The sequence below is a fragment of the Sapajus apella genome, unplaced genomic scaffold, assembly GCF_009761245.1.
Source record: "Sapajus apella isolate SASKATOON/1434 unplaced genomic scaffold, GSC_monkey_1.0 scaffold13, whole genome shotgun sequence".
In the NCBI taxonomy this organism is placed as follows: domain Eukaryota; kingdom Metazoa; phylum Chordata; class Mammalia; order Primates; family Cebidae; genus Sapajus; species Sapajus apella.
The window spans coordinates 16,660,662-16,676,144 of NW_022436953.1; the positions used below are offsets into that span (position 1 = coordinate 16,660,662).

Sequence of the window (15,483 nt, forward strand, 5' to 3'; positions counted from 1 at the left end):
TCAGGCTCCAGGTTTGGGACTTACTGTACACCAAACAAGTTGTGGCCTTGGGCAAGTTCTTTAACCTGTCTGAGCTTCAGGGTCCTCTTTTATAAAATTGGCCTCAAATAAATACTTGGGCGTTAAGACAGTTTTCCACAGATAATGCTTTGATCGCAGGGCATGGCACACAAGAAGCCCACAATGAATGATGGTGGCTGGCATTGGTGGTGTTGTTGAAAGGGTTAAATGTGGGACAAGGCATCCTGATGCCTGATGCGGAATCCAGAGGGGGTTAGTGGCACCTCCTGTGTCTACGCCTTTCCCTGTGGAGTTGGGTCTTCATCTGCCAGACAGTCTTCTTTGTCCTCTGCGAGTTGAGGCTCACCAAGGGGAGGGATGCAGAGTTCCCAGGCAGGAAAAATATACCACTTTGTTTTCATGTTAAAGATCCAGTCAATGGGCAATGCATAATATCAGAAAATATGGACAAATGGAAGTCCAGAGGTGAAGAAAGCGTATTTCCACAATGGTAGGCCAAACAATGCCCCCTTCCCCCATTCCCAGAAGACGTCCACTTTCTAATCCGCAAAACCTGTGAATATGTTACCTTACCTAGTAAAAGGGGCTCTAAAAACATGATTAAGTTAAGGATCTTGAGATAGGGAGATTATCCTGGATTATCTTGTGGGCTGAAAGTAACCACAAGGGTCCATATAAGAGGGAGGCAGGAGGGTCAGAGTTGGAGAAAGTGAGGTGATGATGGAAGCAGAGGGAAAGATGGGTGTGTGATGATAGAGCAGAGGTCAGAGTGATTTGGAGCTGTAAGCCAAGGAATGCAGGTGGTCCTTAGAAGCTGGAAAACACAAGAAAATGGAGTCTCCCCTGGAACTTCCAGAAGAGGCCCAGTGAAACTTCTGACTTTCAGAACCGGAAGATAAATGTGTATTTTTGTAAGCCACCAAGTTTGCAGTAATTTGTTTTATCAGCAGTAGGAAACTAATACATGATTTTTCCCTAAACTAATGCATGCTCCTCAAAAAGCTAAAAATGGAGCCATCATATGATCCAGCAATCCCACTGCTGGGTATACACTCCAAAGAGAGGAAATCAGTACAGTGAAGAGATAGCTGCACCCCCATGTTTGTTGCAGCACTGTTCACAATGGTCAGTATTTGGAAGCCAACTAAGTGTCCATCAGGAGATAAATGGATAAAGAAAATGTGGTACATACACACAATGAAATACTATTCAACCATAAAAAAAAATGAGATCCTGATCCTGTCATTTCAACAACATGGATGAAACTGAAGATCATTGTGTTAAGTGAGATAAGCCAGGCATGGAAAGACTAACGTCACATGTTCTCCCTCATTTGTGGGATCTCAAAACCAAAACGACTGAACTAATGAATACAAAGAGTAAAAGGGTGGTTACCAGAGGCTGGGAAGGATAGTAGGCAGGTGGGTGGGTGAGGGGGGGGGGTCAGGGAACAGGTATTGTTAATAGGTACAAAATAATAAGGAGAAAGAATGAATAAGATATGCTGTTTTGCCACGTAACAGTGTAACTATAGTCAATAATAATTGTACATTTAAAAATAACTAAGAGTGTAATTGGATTGTTTGTAACAAAAGATCAGTGCTTGAGGGATGGATACCCCATTCTCCATGATGTGATTATTTCACACTGCATACCTGTATCAAAACATCTCATATACTCCACAAATATATGTACCTACTATGTATCCACAAAAATCAAAAATAAAAAAATAAATGTCCCCAGCTGATCCCCAAGTGTTAATTACAGTGGCTTGTGCAAACAACTATGTAAAGAAGTATTTTACATTTCATTTAGTTATTATGGCTTTCAAATCCTTTTAATCTAATATCCTGCTTTCTGATGTCACTGACTTTTTGAAGAGGGCAGGCCAGAGGTTCTGTAGAATGTCTTCCAATTAAGATTTGTCTGGTTGATTCCTTGTGGTATTGTTTAGCTTGTTCCTCTATCCCCTGTATTTCTTGTAAGCTGGATACCATATCTAAAGTCTTGATAAATTCAGTTACATACTTTGAGCTAAAATATAGCATAAGTGATGCCATATACTTTGAGCTACACACTTTGAGCTAAAATACAGCATAAGTAATACTATATACTTACTGTTGCATCACATAATTTCTAATTGACCTAGTAGACGATTTGCTTTTCTAAGGACTGTCCTTAGGATCAAAACACCCGATATCATGTGAGGTTCAGAGGTATCAGGAGAATGACTGATTCACTTTGATTTGGGGTGACCCAACTCCTATTAAGAAATACAGCCTACAGAAATCGCTACATTTGAGGCAACTGGTTTGCCAGCCTAATGGAGCAGAGTCGCAACTCAACTCCAAGGGAGGGCAAACAACAGGAAACAAACTTGCAGACCACATTTGGGCTCATAAATTACTGGGAATGAGCTTGAAGAAAACAAGCAGGTTCAATTTCAACAGACCCTTCCCAACCTGGTGTACCAACATCTGACTGTTTAGACATCATTAAAATGCATTGCACCCAATATGTTTACCCACAGTCATCTGTATTACCTGGACAGGTCATTCATCAGCTTGTCAATTTAAATGGATTTCTATATATAAGTGACTCTCTAATGTGCTGAGAAATTTTGAGGAGAAATTTGTAGTACCAGCATATTAGAAAAATGCAAATTATTCAAAGTCTTGTTTGAAGGAAGCATCCCTATTCAAATCAAATGAGGAACGATGATATTTTCTGCCCAAACTCCTATTTCTATTTTAAGCTTTCGTCATTATTATTACAAATGGCAATAAGAAAAGCATCATAAGGGGTTTATAGACAAAACTTCTTTAGGTGAAAATTGTGAAATTGGCATTAATTTCTTGGCCTGTGATTGAACTATTGCATTTTACATGCGTGTGTGTGTGTGTGTGTGTGTGTGTGTTTTCCATGCATCCTATCCAAACATTTCTCTCACATAGTTAAATGTGTTGATGACATCACAGAAACTGAGCCAATCTTTTGGTTTATATCACTTTCAGGAGATTTTAACTCTAATTCCAGTTTTCCAAAGTCTGGCCAAATCTGAGGTGCTTTCAGCAGGAATATAGTATTTCGAGGGCTCATTGTAATGCGTAATGAGAAACTCTGTGTGTGCAGTGCGCCTGCTCTCTCTCTCTTCTTTCTTCTCTCTTCTCTCTCTCTCTCCTCTCCTCTCTCCTCTCTCCTCTCTCTTTTTCCTGTCTTTTTCCTCAGCCTCAAAACCTAAAATTTAGATGGGTCTTAGACATTTGTAGCATAAAAAAGCATGCTTTTGGCAGAGTCCAGAAAACAATAATGCTGTGTATTCTACCATTGGGGAAAAAAGATAGCAGGGGGAAACTTTGGAAATGAAAGATATAGACAGAATGAAATTAACCAAAGAACGCCGGATAGTTTTCTTTTTTTAAAAAACTTCCTAAAAGACACTGGGAGACAGCATACTCTTCAAGTCACAGCACTGCTCTTTAGCATGAATTAAAGATGTGGTGAGTCTTTGAATGGACATGGCTTGCTTAATGAGAGCACCAGATGCCCACATTTAAGAAATGTAAAGAAAGCAAAACCCTTGTAAAATTTTATATCATCCTTTTCACCAAAATATGAAAAACAGATTAGAAGGGGAAAGGAAAAATTCTTCTATAAATATATTTGAAGAAACACTGGACCAAAAGGAGACACTTGTTTAAATACAACATTCAAGAGAGAAAAATTGTCAAATAAACAAGAATCCTCGCTTTCAACGGGGCAGCTCAAACATTTTGGGTCACCGGGCTCTAAAGCAGAATTGCCAGAATCTCCACCCTGCCCTCGGAGAGTGCCTTTCTAAACTCAGTCCTCTGTGGCAATCGCATATGTTAGGAATAATAAATAAAAGAAGCCCGTGGATCTGGAGCCTTCTTGCAAAGACACGTAGATGTTATAAAGACATTTTTATCAAGTGTCTATTGAAATCTATACGTTTATGTTTGCCCTAGGTATTTGAATTACTTTTTGCTTTTCTTAGCATGCTTTTTTCCTTCCTTCTCCTTTCAATGCAGCTTGGATCCTTGCAGCTCTCAAATCATAAACAATTTGCCATTTGCAGGGTTGTCATTGAACTATGGAGAAAAACGCGCCTGTAGGCTAGAGACCCCCGTCAGAGGCTTCGCTGAAAATCCGAGCCTGTGGAGCATGTTCCTGCTACCTTCAGCAACAAGGAATCTAACTGCAAAAAGGGAGAAATACATTTAATTCATGCTCGATGGTTTTAAGAAAATTAGTGCTCTCTGTTCTTGGGAAAAGCAAAACAGCAGAGCAGAGACATACTGTTTCCCTTAGACTCAATGGTGTAGTTTCCTAAGATTCACAAAAAAAATTTCAACCTGAAACATCAGGTAGCAAAGTCAGCAGGGTAAAGTGGAGGGAGAAGCCCAGGTCTGGGCATCTGGTATTTTGCATTTAGTCACTTTTACTAGTTGTATTCTCCTGGGCCAGCCACCTAATTACTCAGAGCTTCTGTCTCCTCATGAGTAAATGGGAACGACAATCCTGTCCCTTTAAACCCGTCCTCCTGTGGTGTGCTGTCTGGGTCCTGGGAAATCTTCCAGAGCACCCTATCCCCACTCTTGGCTCATTCCTCACTGACTTCTGACTTGGTCCCCCCAAACCCAACTGGGAACTCAACTATGAGACCCAGCTTGGGTCCTGGCCAGGCCCTTTGGAAAGGTGTCCTCTTAGGCTCTCCCGGGAGATTGCACCTTGGTCCTTGGCTTTCTCTTCAGCTCCATTTGGCTCTCATCCTGCCTCTCAGCCTCTCCAATTACATCAGGTTGGAACCATCTACACAGCTGGCACTGGTACGTCCTTCCCACCCCTATTCCGCTACTTGGCAAATTCTAGCCCTCTGGGAAGGTAGCTTAGTAACATTAGCTAACATTCACAGTACTGGGTCCTTACCAAGTGCTTTAAGTATGTTACCTCATTTAATCTCATAAAGCCCTAGGAGGCAGATATTATTATCTCTCCTTCACAGAGGAAGAAACTGGCATAGAGAGGTTACCCAGCCTTCCCAAGGTCCCAGAGCTGTTGAGGGGGTGGAGCTAGGACTTGACCATAGGTCAGGGGTCAGCAAAGGGTCAGACAGTAAGCATGTTAAGCTTGGTGGGCTGATTGGTCTCTGTCATAGGAACTCAGCTCTGTTGTTGTGGCACAGAAGAGTCAGTGTCAGACAATATGTAAATAAATGGGCAGGGCTATTTCTCAATAAAACTTTATAGGCATTGGAATTGGAATTTCATATAATATTCAGGGGTCACAACATATGATTACTCTCTTGATTTTTAAAAATCACTTAAGATGATAAAAACCATTCTTATCTCCCAGGCCACACAAAAACAGGTGGTGGGCTGGGTTTGGCCCATGGGCCATAGTTCGCCAATTCCTGGCTTAGGCGGTCATTTCTAGAGCTCACCGCCTTCACTGACACGGTATTAGTACCATTATCATCCTCTTTTACAGATGAGGAAACTGAGCTCAAGGAGAGATAGCAAGGAGAGGGTGATCCAAATGCAGGCATTTGAACTCCAGGACCTGGGTTTTACCTCCAAGTTATGGCAAGAGAATGAGGTGTTACTCTACCTGCTTTTTTGAAGAAAAAATGAGATCATGAAAATCCAATGAGATATTGCACCTGGCACACATAAAAAATGCACACGGTAGAATTTTTAAAAATGTATAAAAGCTCTTATAAACTGTACAATGTAAGCAACTGAGATTAGGCTAGCATCTAAAAACAATTCTCCTAGTGGAAATATGTTAATAGTTTTTATTTATTTCACAAGCACTTATTTAGTACCTAGTTTATGCCAAGTATACTGGGCTCTGGTAGTTATGAAGATGCTGGGTAAGAGGACTTAGTTGAGTGGGAAAAGACAGACATTCTTATAGATGACTAGGATCCAAAGAGTTAACTGCTACTGGGAATGGGGTGCAGGCGATAGAGCCACAGTGGGGGGCACAAGGGAAGGTGCACTGAGGGGTGCCATGCATGTATGCTGGGAGTTTCGAGGTAAAGCAGAAGAGACTTTCGGGCTGAGGGAGGATCACGTGCAAAGGCACGGAGGCATGAAAGATCAACGTGGCTGTAACGTAAGAGCTCAGGGTGTGAGTGGTAGAAGTAAGCTAGGAGAAAGGTAAGGTGGCTATAGTCAATGGTAAGGCCCTAGACCTGATCCCCTGGGACCCAGGATGTAGACTAGCAGTACTCAAAGCTAGGAGGTATACTAAGGAGAACGCAAAGCCGTAAAATAAAGATGAGGCTGCTTTCCCGGGCATTAATTTTAATTAAAGATTAGATTGAAATCATTGTTTTCAAGTGAAAGTAAACAAGAATATATTGAATATAATGCCAAGCCCCTATTAAATGAGATACAAAGCGTGAGATCACAAAATTCAGAGTAGACCACCGTGGGTTCTACTCACACCTCCACAGCTTTCCTGTTAGAGAGGATAAGGTGGGAAGTTCTGAGAGGCAAGTGTTGGGGGGTAAGAAGACACTGAAAGTTAGCAGGATAGTGACGTAGCTGGATTTGCGTTGTAGGGTTAGAATGCTCTGGTGGCTAGGAGGAAAGATGGGAAGGGAGATGTCAGGGGCCTGGAGATCAGTTAGGAAGCTCCCAGAAACTCAGGAAGGAGCAGGACTGAATAGCCTATGATGGGGGAGTTTGACTTTGTCCCTAAATGTATGCTCTTGTTCCACCAAGAAACAATGAAGAGAGAAAGGAGAATTTGCTTGGAGTCAAAAGACCAAGATTTGAACCCCTGATTTTGACTAGCTGTGTGACCTGGGGTAATGCGCAGTATCTCTGAACTTCACGTTATCTTCCCTGTAAGGAGAACTATACCTGCCTTGTCTACTTCTGAGAGCCTTTGTTCAGATGGTCTAAGATAATGCCTATGAGAGCTCTTTGTAAAGGACTTGAACATCCCTGCTTCTAGGGAACAAAAGGCCAGAGCTCTTTCTGCTTGGTGACCTCTCCAAGAAAAGGCAATTGCTATTACCCCCTGCCCCCTTCTTCAGCTGTTGGAGAAGTGGATCAATTGCAACCAGGCTAAACAAAAAAAGATAGTCATACGTGATCAGCAAAATGGTCCAAATGATGTCATCCATCAAGATGGACATTGCAATTTGCCAACTATTTTCTCATAAATCAAACCACAGTCCCTCAAGGAAGAGGGGCAGGGCTGGAGGAGCCAGCATGGCAGTCCTTATCGGCAGACCAGACGCAGGGAAGCGCTCCCTTAAGGATACAGTAATTATTTTCACTTGATGGGAAATAAAGAGGGGCACCATGGGAGGGAGCGCTGGAGAGTGTCTGCCTCACTTCATTACTACTCCCCAGGCATGGGACACAACATATGCTTTTCATTGGAAAGCCAATAATTTTGAATCGTGGGACAGGTGAAAACTTAAATGACATTTGCAAACCTTGATTTATTTCTCTGCTTAACTCCGGAACATGCTTTAGACTCAGCTCTATAAGTTTCCATAGATTAGTGGTCAATGTCAAGTATTTTCAATGACATATTCAAGCGTTTCCTGTCCCTATCAGTTAATTAAATATTTTCAGTACTAATCTCTTCTTATTGAAATGGTTTCCCTTCTTTTGGTTATGGGTTTGGAAAACAACGATATGAAGCATGTGCTTTATTGAAAACAAAATAACAAAAATAAAAAAGAATACTTTTTCCCCCACGTGCTATTTTACTCGCTGGAAATCTCATTAAAAGTTATTTATGAGCTGTTAGGGATCCCATAAGGATTACACCTAATTCAGTCTGTAAAGCTTTTGAGTTTCTCTTACATGAAGGACCTCCTTCCCCATTATTCTACTTTCGTTTGCACCCAAATAAATACTGGAGATTAACTTTTTGGCAGAAGAGGGTCCTCAGTCCCTAACCTCACATCACCCAGGCAAAATTTAGACCTTCCTCCCCTTTCTGCTGGACCCACTCTGATAGGACCAGGGTAAGAGGTCAAACTTGTGGCAATGGATAAATTATCGTTTTATTATTTTAAATGTTTTCTGAAAATGGTGGGGCCATAGGTACCGTTTACATCCCTGGGATTTGTAATCTTTGCGATTAACCATGTAGCTAGTCCTAATTGACTATCCGATTTTCTTCGACACCTCCTCCCCCAATTCCCTCTGAAATAAGAAAACTGAATTTTACCTGAATGAGTAATTTCACAGTTCCTTTATGGGGCCGGTATGCCTGTTAGTTGCTATTTCTTATAACTTGTTCTCAGGTAGCAAAGAATGAACTGCCAATGTAAGTGACTTTTGTCTTTCCAGTCTCTCTAATAAATATCCTCGATACGAATGTATTTAATTTCCAAAGAAACTGCTTCGTGTTCATATTTCTAAAACACAGAGAAGAATGTGGTCACTCAAGTAGCTGAGTATTCGAAATTGGATTTTGGTAGATAGAAAATTGGCATAAAAATTTAGAAGTATTAAGGACATCGCTACCGTTAACTATCAGATGCATGATATACTCATGCAAGTGTTCCCTGCTGTTTATGATTACCAGTGCGCCTGCTCTCTTTTCTGCTAAAAAACCTGGGCCCATGGATAGCTCATTTCCCTCCAGGTGTCTGCATATTCCTCATATGCCAGCTTCTCTCTCCAACTGAAACATGAGGCACCAATAATACCATGTATTATTGAACCAGCAAGGCACATTGAGTATACGCTTAGAGTAACTTGCTGGCCACCGCGAGCCAGCAGGGGTGTCTTCATGGCCTATAAAAACTTTCCTCTTGGATCTCAAGGCATTTACGACCATGAGAGACTGAAACCCCCGCCTCCACTTCTCCATTTGGGCAAGAGTTGGTGCTACCAAAAGTAGACGAACGGCTGCATCGTTTAGGAGAGCGTATGATTTTTCCTTAATCTCAACCATCTGGAGATTTTTAACATTCTATGTGCTTTATAGAATTCTACATAAGAGGTCAGTTTAATTTTTTAAGAGTTGTTTAAACATCCCAAGTAACAGTGTAAGCCCCTAAACAAGAAATGCCTCTTGGGCTAGACCAGGAAAACCCACACGGATTGTTTGTGTGTTTAGTCTAGTACAGTGGGTTTCCTTCTCGGCTGCACCTGAAAGTGATGGCTGAGTCCCACTGACCTGTCTTCCTCACCCCAGTGTTGTTTGCTTTTGTCTCATTTTGTCTTTAGGATCTACAGGCCGGGCTAATGTGGCGGCAGGGCTTGAGAACCACCAGACTAGGACTATCTGTGTTTGATGATAAAGGCAGGCTTGGATGTTCCCCTCCCAGTATTCTCAGTGCTCTGCTCTGCTAGAATTAGAAACAGAGGCTGGGAGCAGAGGCTCACACCTGTAGTCCCAGTACTTTGGGAGGCTGAGGCAGGAGGATGGCTTGAGGACAGGAGTCTGAGACCAACTGGGGCAACATAGCCAGACCTCTGTCTCTACAAAAATTTTTAATTAAAAACAATTAGCCTGTAGGCCAGGTGCGGTGGCTCATGCCTGTAATCCCAGCACTTTGGGAGGCTGAGGTGGGCGGATCACCTGAGGTTGGGAGTTTGAGACCAGCCTGATCAACATGGAGAAACCCTGTCTCTACTAAAAATACAAAAAATTAGGTAGGCATGGTGGCACATGCCTGTAATTCCAGCTACTCGGGAGGCTGAGGTAGGAGAATTGCTTGAACCCAGGAGTCAAAGGTTGCAGTGAGCCGAGATCGCGCTATTGCACTATAGCCTGAGCAACAAGAGTGAAACTCTGTCTCAAAAAAAAGATTAGCTTGTAATCCCAGCTACTTGGGAGGGCGAGGCAGGAGAATTGCTTGAGCCTGGGAGTTTGGGGCTACAGTGAGCTGTGATCATGCTGCTGCACTGTAGCCTGGGCAATAGAGCAAGGTCCCATTTCTTAAAAAAAAAAAAAAAAAAAAAAAAAGAAAGAAACAGAATGAACCTACAGGCTCTGACTCAGAATTGTTGCTCACTCACTCCTGGTCATGGGTTCAACAGTGTCCCCTGCCTCTCCTGAGGAAAAAAACGTTAAAGTCCTCCTCTCCTGTACCTGTGAATGTGGTCTTATTTGGAAATAGTTTCCTCGCAGGTGATCAAGTTCAGATGAGGTCATTAGGGTGGGTCCTCATCTAAAATAATCGTATTCTTATAATAAGGACAAATTATGAGTGTTAAGTTCTTTTTGAATTTGTCTAGCAGGTTTTCTGGTTTTTACCAGAAGTGCATCCCATAACCACCCCCCAAAAAGGGGGCACATTTTGACACAGAGACAGAGCATACTGGGAAAATGCCATATGAAGCTAAAGGCAAAAATTGAGGTGATGCTTCTGCAAATGAAGAAACCTCAAAGATCACCACCAAACCACCAGAAGCTAAGAGGGGGGCGTGGAACGGACTCTCCCTCATAGCCCTTGGAAGGAACCACCCTGCTGACACCTTGAACTTGGATTTTTAGACTCCAGAATCATGAGACTCTAAGTTTCTGGTGTTTAAACCACAGGGTTTGTGTACTTTGTTACGGCAGCCCCAGGAAACTGATACACCTGGTGATTCAATTCAACGCACCTTCAAGGCCCAGGCAGATGAAGTCTAGGAGATGAGGCCTCACCCTTGACCACACACAGTCCACCTTAAAGTGAGGAAAGTGAGAACTGCAAACTGGTGGCGGCATTTGATCTGAGCTTTGTAGGAGGAGTGTTCTTTCTGACAGGTGAAGGGAAGCAAAGATATGGAAGTAAAGATATTACAAAGGAGGGGCTGTCTCTGCAGCAAGTCGGGGGTCTGATGGAAGGCAAGAAGGGTGGCCTCTGCCTTGGAATCAGCAAGAGATCTTGTACCCTGAGGCCGTGTGTATGCACGTGTACATGTGTGTTGTGTGTTTTGTGTGTGCATGCATAACACAGATTGCTTCAACTTGGAAATTTGTCTGATCCAATTTCTCTTCCACAGACTCAGACTCACTGCTCCAAGCACTATCCTAAGTCACTTGACCCCGGAGAGTGTGTGTGTGTGTGTGTGTACGCACGCGTGCACATGCGCACGCACATGAGTGTTGGGGGTTTGGAGTTGGGCCAAACGAAAATAACAAAAATAATATCAACACTCATAGAAAGCATATTCTGAATGAAGCACTCTGCTAAATCACATTTGTTCCTACGAAGACCCAGTGGATCTTGGAGGCTATTCTTATCCCCATTTTATAGATGAGAGAAAAAGAACAAAGATCTAAAAGAGGAGTCAGAGGCCCATGGTTGGATCCCACGTGTTTACTGCTATACTGTATTGCTCCCTAGCTTATGTCTGGGGATTCCTCCTGGGGAAGGGGGTGTGGAGGGAGTTGGAGAGATGAAGACTGACTTAAAACAAATGTACATCTTTGCTTGACTGATGCAGAGATACCGGGGCTGCAGGAACCTGGGAGGCTTCATGCTCTGTGGGTGCATAGCTGCCTGCTGACTGTTTCCAGTCCCCCTTCTGAGGGTTCCCCGTAGCCTGGAGAAATCTGCTCAAAGCAGTATGTGCTCTCCGATGGAAATCCAGCTTTGTTCTTCCACTCAAGTACTATAGGGAAAAGCAGAGAAGGGAAGGGAAAGACACATAAAAAGTTTCAGCATATGAGTAGCATTTGCAATGTAGTCTATGTGTTCTGAGCCAAGTTACTGTACACGCTCTGGGGAGAATTACAAATAAATGACGAAACGTTTTGAAACATGGCTTATACCTAATTAATCATGGAACTTAAGGAACAAAGAATGCATTTCTTCAAAGTTTTCAGCATTTTCTCTATTAAGCAGAGAGGGCGGGGGAGGGGAGGGGAGGGAAAATCCCCATGCCCTGTAATGGATACACTATGCACTTCCTTTGGGGGAAAGAATCTCTTAATCTTCTTTGGCCTCCTGCAACCTCTGAATCCTTACATCTTTAATACTTCATGTTGAGCATTTTCATATTAAAGGAACTGAAAGTTTCCAGATCATGAAATATTCCTTAGCTTTTTGTCTCTTGATCCCTTAGCCCAAACAATACCGGTTTTGGAGATTATGAGATCACCAGGCATTTATTAAGTACCCACGATATTGTGCCCTGGGATTCCCGTGTCCTTTTTCTTTGCCGCCGCCACCCAGAGACATCTGTGGGCACGTCCTGCTTTGAAGGCAAAGCCTTAAGGCCCAGCTTTTGTGTTATGTCCATGTTACTCCCCATGCCCTCCAACTCAGGAGCCTTGATTTCCTCATTTGTAAAATGGGGATAATAATAGTTAGCTCATTGATTTATTTTGAAAGTTAAATAAAAAAATGCCACAAAAGAACTTAGCTTAGTGCCTAGAACATAACCACTCAATAATGGGGTGACTGAATTTTCCAGATTTGATTTTCGTTCTCTTCCTATCCATGGTTTGACTGAGTCCCATCACGCATGGCCATCCAAGGCACTTCTTTAGAGCTCTGTCTCACCAGTGACAGAGGTGGGAGTTCAAGATAACTTTGCACTTGGTAGCCAGGGTCTTCACTGCTCCCAGGGAAGCCACAGTTTCACTCTTTCCCCTGAAATTTCCCACAGTCATTCCATGAGCTAGTTATGGACGCAACTTAATAGGAACTGGAGATGCACGTGTGTTTTCATTCCAAACAGTGTCACTTATACACAGCATGGCTTTGGATTAGCTGATCAGGCTGCTTTAATGCAGATTCTCCACCCCCCCAACCACCTTTGTTGAAAAGGAACCAAAAAATATACACTGTATTAAAGTGGTCATGAGTAAAACTTGAAAACTGTACTCCTTCTTTCTCTAGCGCCATGTAAAGAATGAGAAGGAAGCCTGGGGTTCAGTGGTAGAACCCAAGGGCCAGCAGAGGTGGTGCCAGGGGCAAAATCGTAACCAGATTGTGCCCAAGGTCGGGCATTGGCTATGTTCTTTGCCCTGTAACCTCCCTTGGTTCCAGCTCATTTTTCATCTTAGCTCTCCAGCCTTTCTTCAGACTCTGTAAGCTCCCCCCATCTTCCCCATCTATTCCTTTTCTGCTTAACTGTCACGCTACATTGCTTGCAAACAAAAACCCAGACTGAGGAAAAAGTAACATCAACTCGGCACCTACTGTGAGCCAACTACTTTGCAGGTTGAGGAACTGAGACACAGAGAATTAAGGTAAAGTGCCTAGGTCACCAAGCTAGTTAGAGGTGGTACTGTGATCTGAACCCCTATCTGCCTACATCTCCGTTAAGGTATCTCAGCAAAGAGATACTCCTGAAAAGTAAACCTGCAGTCCATAACCACCCACATCTGCATTGAACTTGCCTCATAGCTGGGCCTTTGGAGGGTTATAGTCGCGACCCAGACACATTTTCTTCCCCCACGCCTGCCCTAACCTGGTGATTGGCTGTTGTAAGTTGCATCAAAAGTGGTATGGCTTTCAGTGCTGAGAATCACCGTGGGTCTGTGCCTATGAACCCGAAGAGGTAAGGGGGAAAGGGATCCAAACAGTCGAGCACCATGAGTTTGTGTCTTCTGTAACAACTGTGTATTGCTTCTGTGTGCTGCTAATTATTCCTGGTTCACAAGCCCTCAGCTGATGCTTTTGGAAATTAAATGGGCATGCCCTGTATGGTGTGGAGAGAGAGCCTTGCTCATTTTATCTCCTTTCACCCACTGCCCTTAGGCCTGCTGTTGCTCCAACAAGTGGCATCATCCTCACTTCCTGACATCCCATCACAGGCAGGCAGATGTTGCTGTCTGCTTTCAGAATTGCAAACCCATCCACGGGTGCATCTTTGCAGGAGTGAGGTAGCTTGACAAAGAATGGGAAGCCACCGGAGTGAACATCATGAGGCCACTGACGCCATGTTCTCTTTCTTAGCCAAGGAGGAGGCTAGTCACTCTGGGCACCTAACTTGCAACAGCTCTCTTGGAGACAGATCCACATAAAACTATTTTATTCTTGACCTCACTCCAGCATTTCTACAGAGCATCAGTCTGGACAGAACTTGGTCATCTTGCTTCTTTTCCACTGACTTTTTAAGAAGCCAGTTATTGAAGATCCAGGGTAATGAAAGCAGCTCGAACTTCATGACCCTCTTTCCAGCATTAGATACTGAAGGCCACGGTCAGCGATACTGTGGATAAAATATGAAGCAGAGCATTAAATGCAACTTGATGGTACATGTTGTACCTTAATGAAAACAAAGGCTCAGGAACACTATTTGTGAACGTGTTACCCAATAAAGTGTTAGCAATGGAGCTCATAAAGCTGCCAGCCAGATTTAACCATTGCATGGAGCTCTATTCAGCTGGGCTGGACAGAGAGCGTGAGGTCTGTTCACTTTATCATAGTCGCTGGAGGTTTTTATTTAAAACACATGGAGGAAAGACACTGGGTTTGGCACCAAAATGTCTTGTGGTAAAGGAAAAAAAATTAGAAATATCTAAAAGTACTTAAAAAAAATCTAGGGGGGAAAAAAACCAGATGTGAAGAAATTAAGATGGGCTGACATAGGGTGCCGTGTTAGCTGTTTAAAGTGATGGTGAAAGCAGAGAGCAACGGGCTTTCTCCACGGCAGCTGATAGACATGAGCAATTGAGCAGTTCATACCCTCTCTGTTGTCCCTGTCACAAGATTTGTAGGTCATTCTCAGCCAGCCACAGGGGCTAAAGGGCACAGGTCGCGACCTGCTGATTTACCAAAGTATGATCAACTCACACAAATTACAGGCGTAAGAGAGGCCTGACAACTTCAATATGATGCGCAATGAGCACAATTATTTGTGACATGTGAAACCAGTGTGAGGCCGTAATTCTGTCACTGCGTGACAAGGCATTATTAGCCAGGGCAGGCAGCGACTTGAACCAGGAGCAGCTGGAGGAGAGGCAGGGAAAGAGAGAGGGCTCCATAGGGGAAGGCCTGTGATGGGCTTTCTTTCCCAGAGTGGCAAATAGCAACGGCCCCTTTGTGGAATGTGGAGCCGCTCAGGAGGATGAAGTTGCCCTATTGCCCTCTGGTCTGGTGGAGAATAAAGGAGGGTTTGGTGGGAAGAGCAGAGGGGAAAGCACACCCTGTGGGCCTGTGGCTGTGCACAGCCAAGGTGTCTTCGTTGAAATCAGGCGTGGTGTTTTTCATGAGGCTAACTGGGGTTCTGTTTCCAGTGGGCCAGATGAGGTGGAGTCAGGGGAGGAAGGGGAAGGGCAGATTCTCCTGCTGAGTAAATGCGTCTGCTGCACCATTCTTTCTTCCCATGATGTCCTGCTTGGAACATTCAGTCTGGCTGCTGGGTGCAGGAGGAGGCAGGTCTCAGGTCCCCTGGCTTTTCCCCTGTCCTTGGAGATCTTGCTGCCTGTACCACAGTGGCTGGGCAGCTCAAGGAAAGTGCAGGTATACACCTGCCTTCTGGTGATAGCCACAGAGGTTTCTGCCTAGGG

The 15,483-nt window shown here is 43.6% G+C and overlaps 1 non-coding gene across 1 annotated transcript; it reads left to right on the forward strand.

Annotated features, from left to right (window-relative positions):
• The first annotated feature begins 10,238 nt into the window (after positions 1–10,238).
• LOC116554246 lies at positions 10,239–10,302 on the forward strand. Its single transcript, XR_004270129.1, has one exon. It is a non-coding gene; the product is annotated as a U7 small nuclear RNA (small nuclear RNA).
• Positions 10,303–15,483: the final 5,181 nt, after the last annotated feature.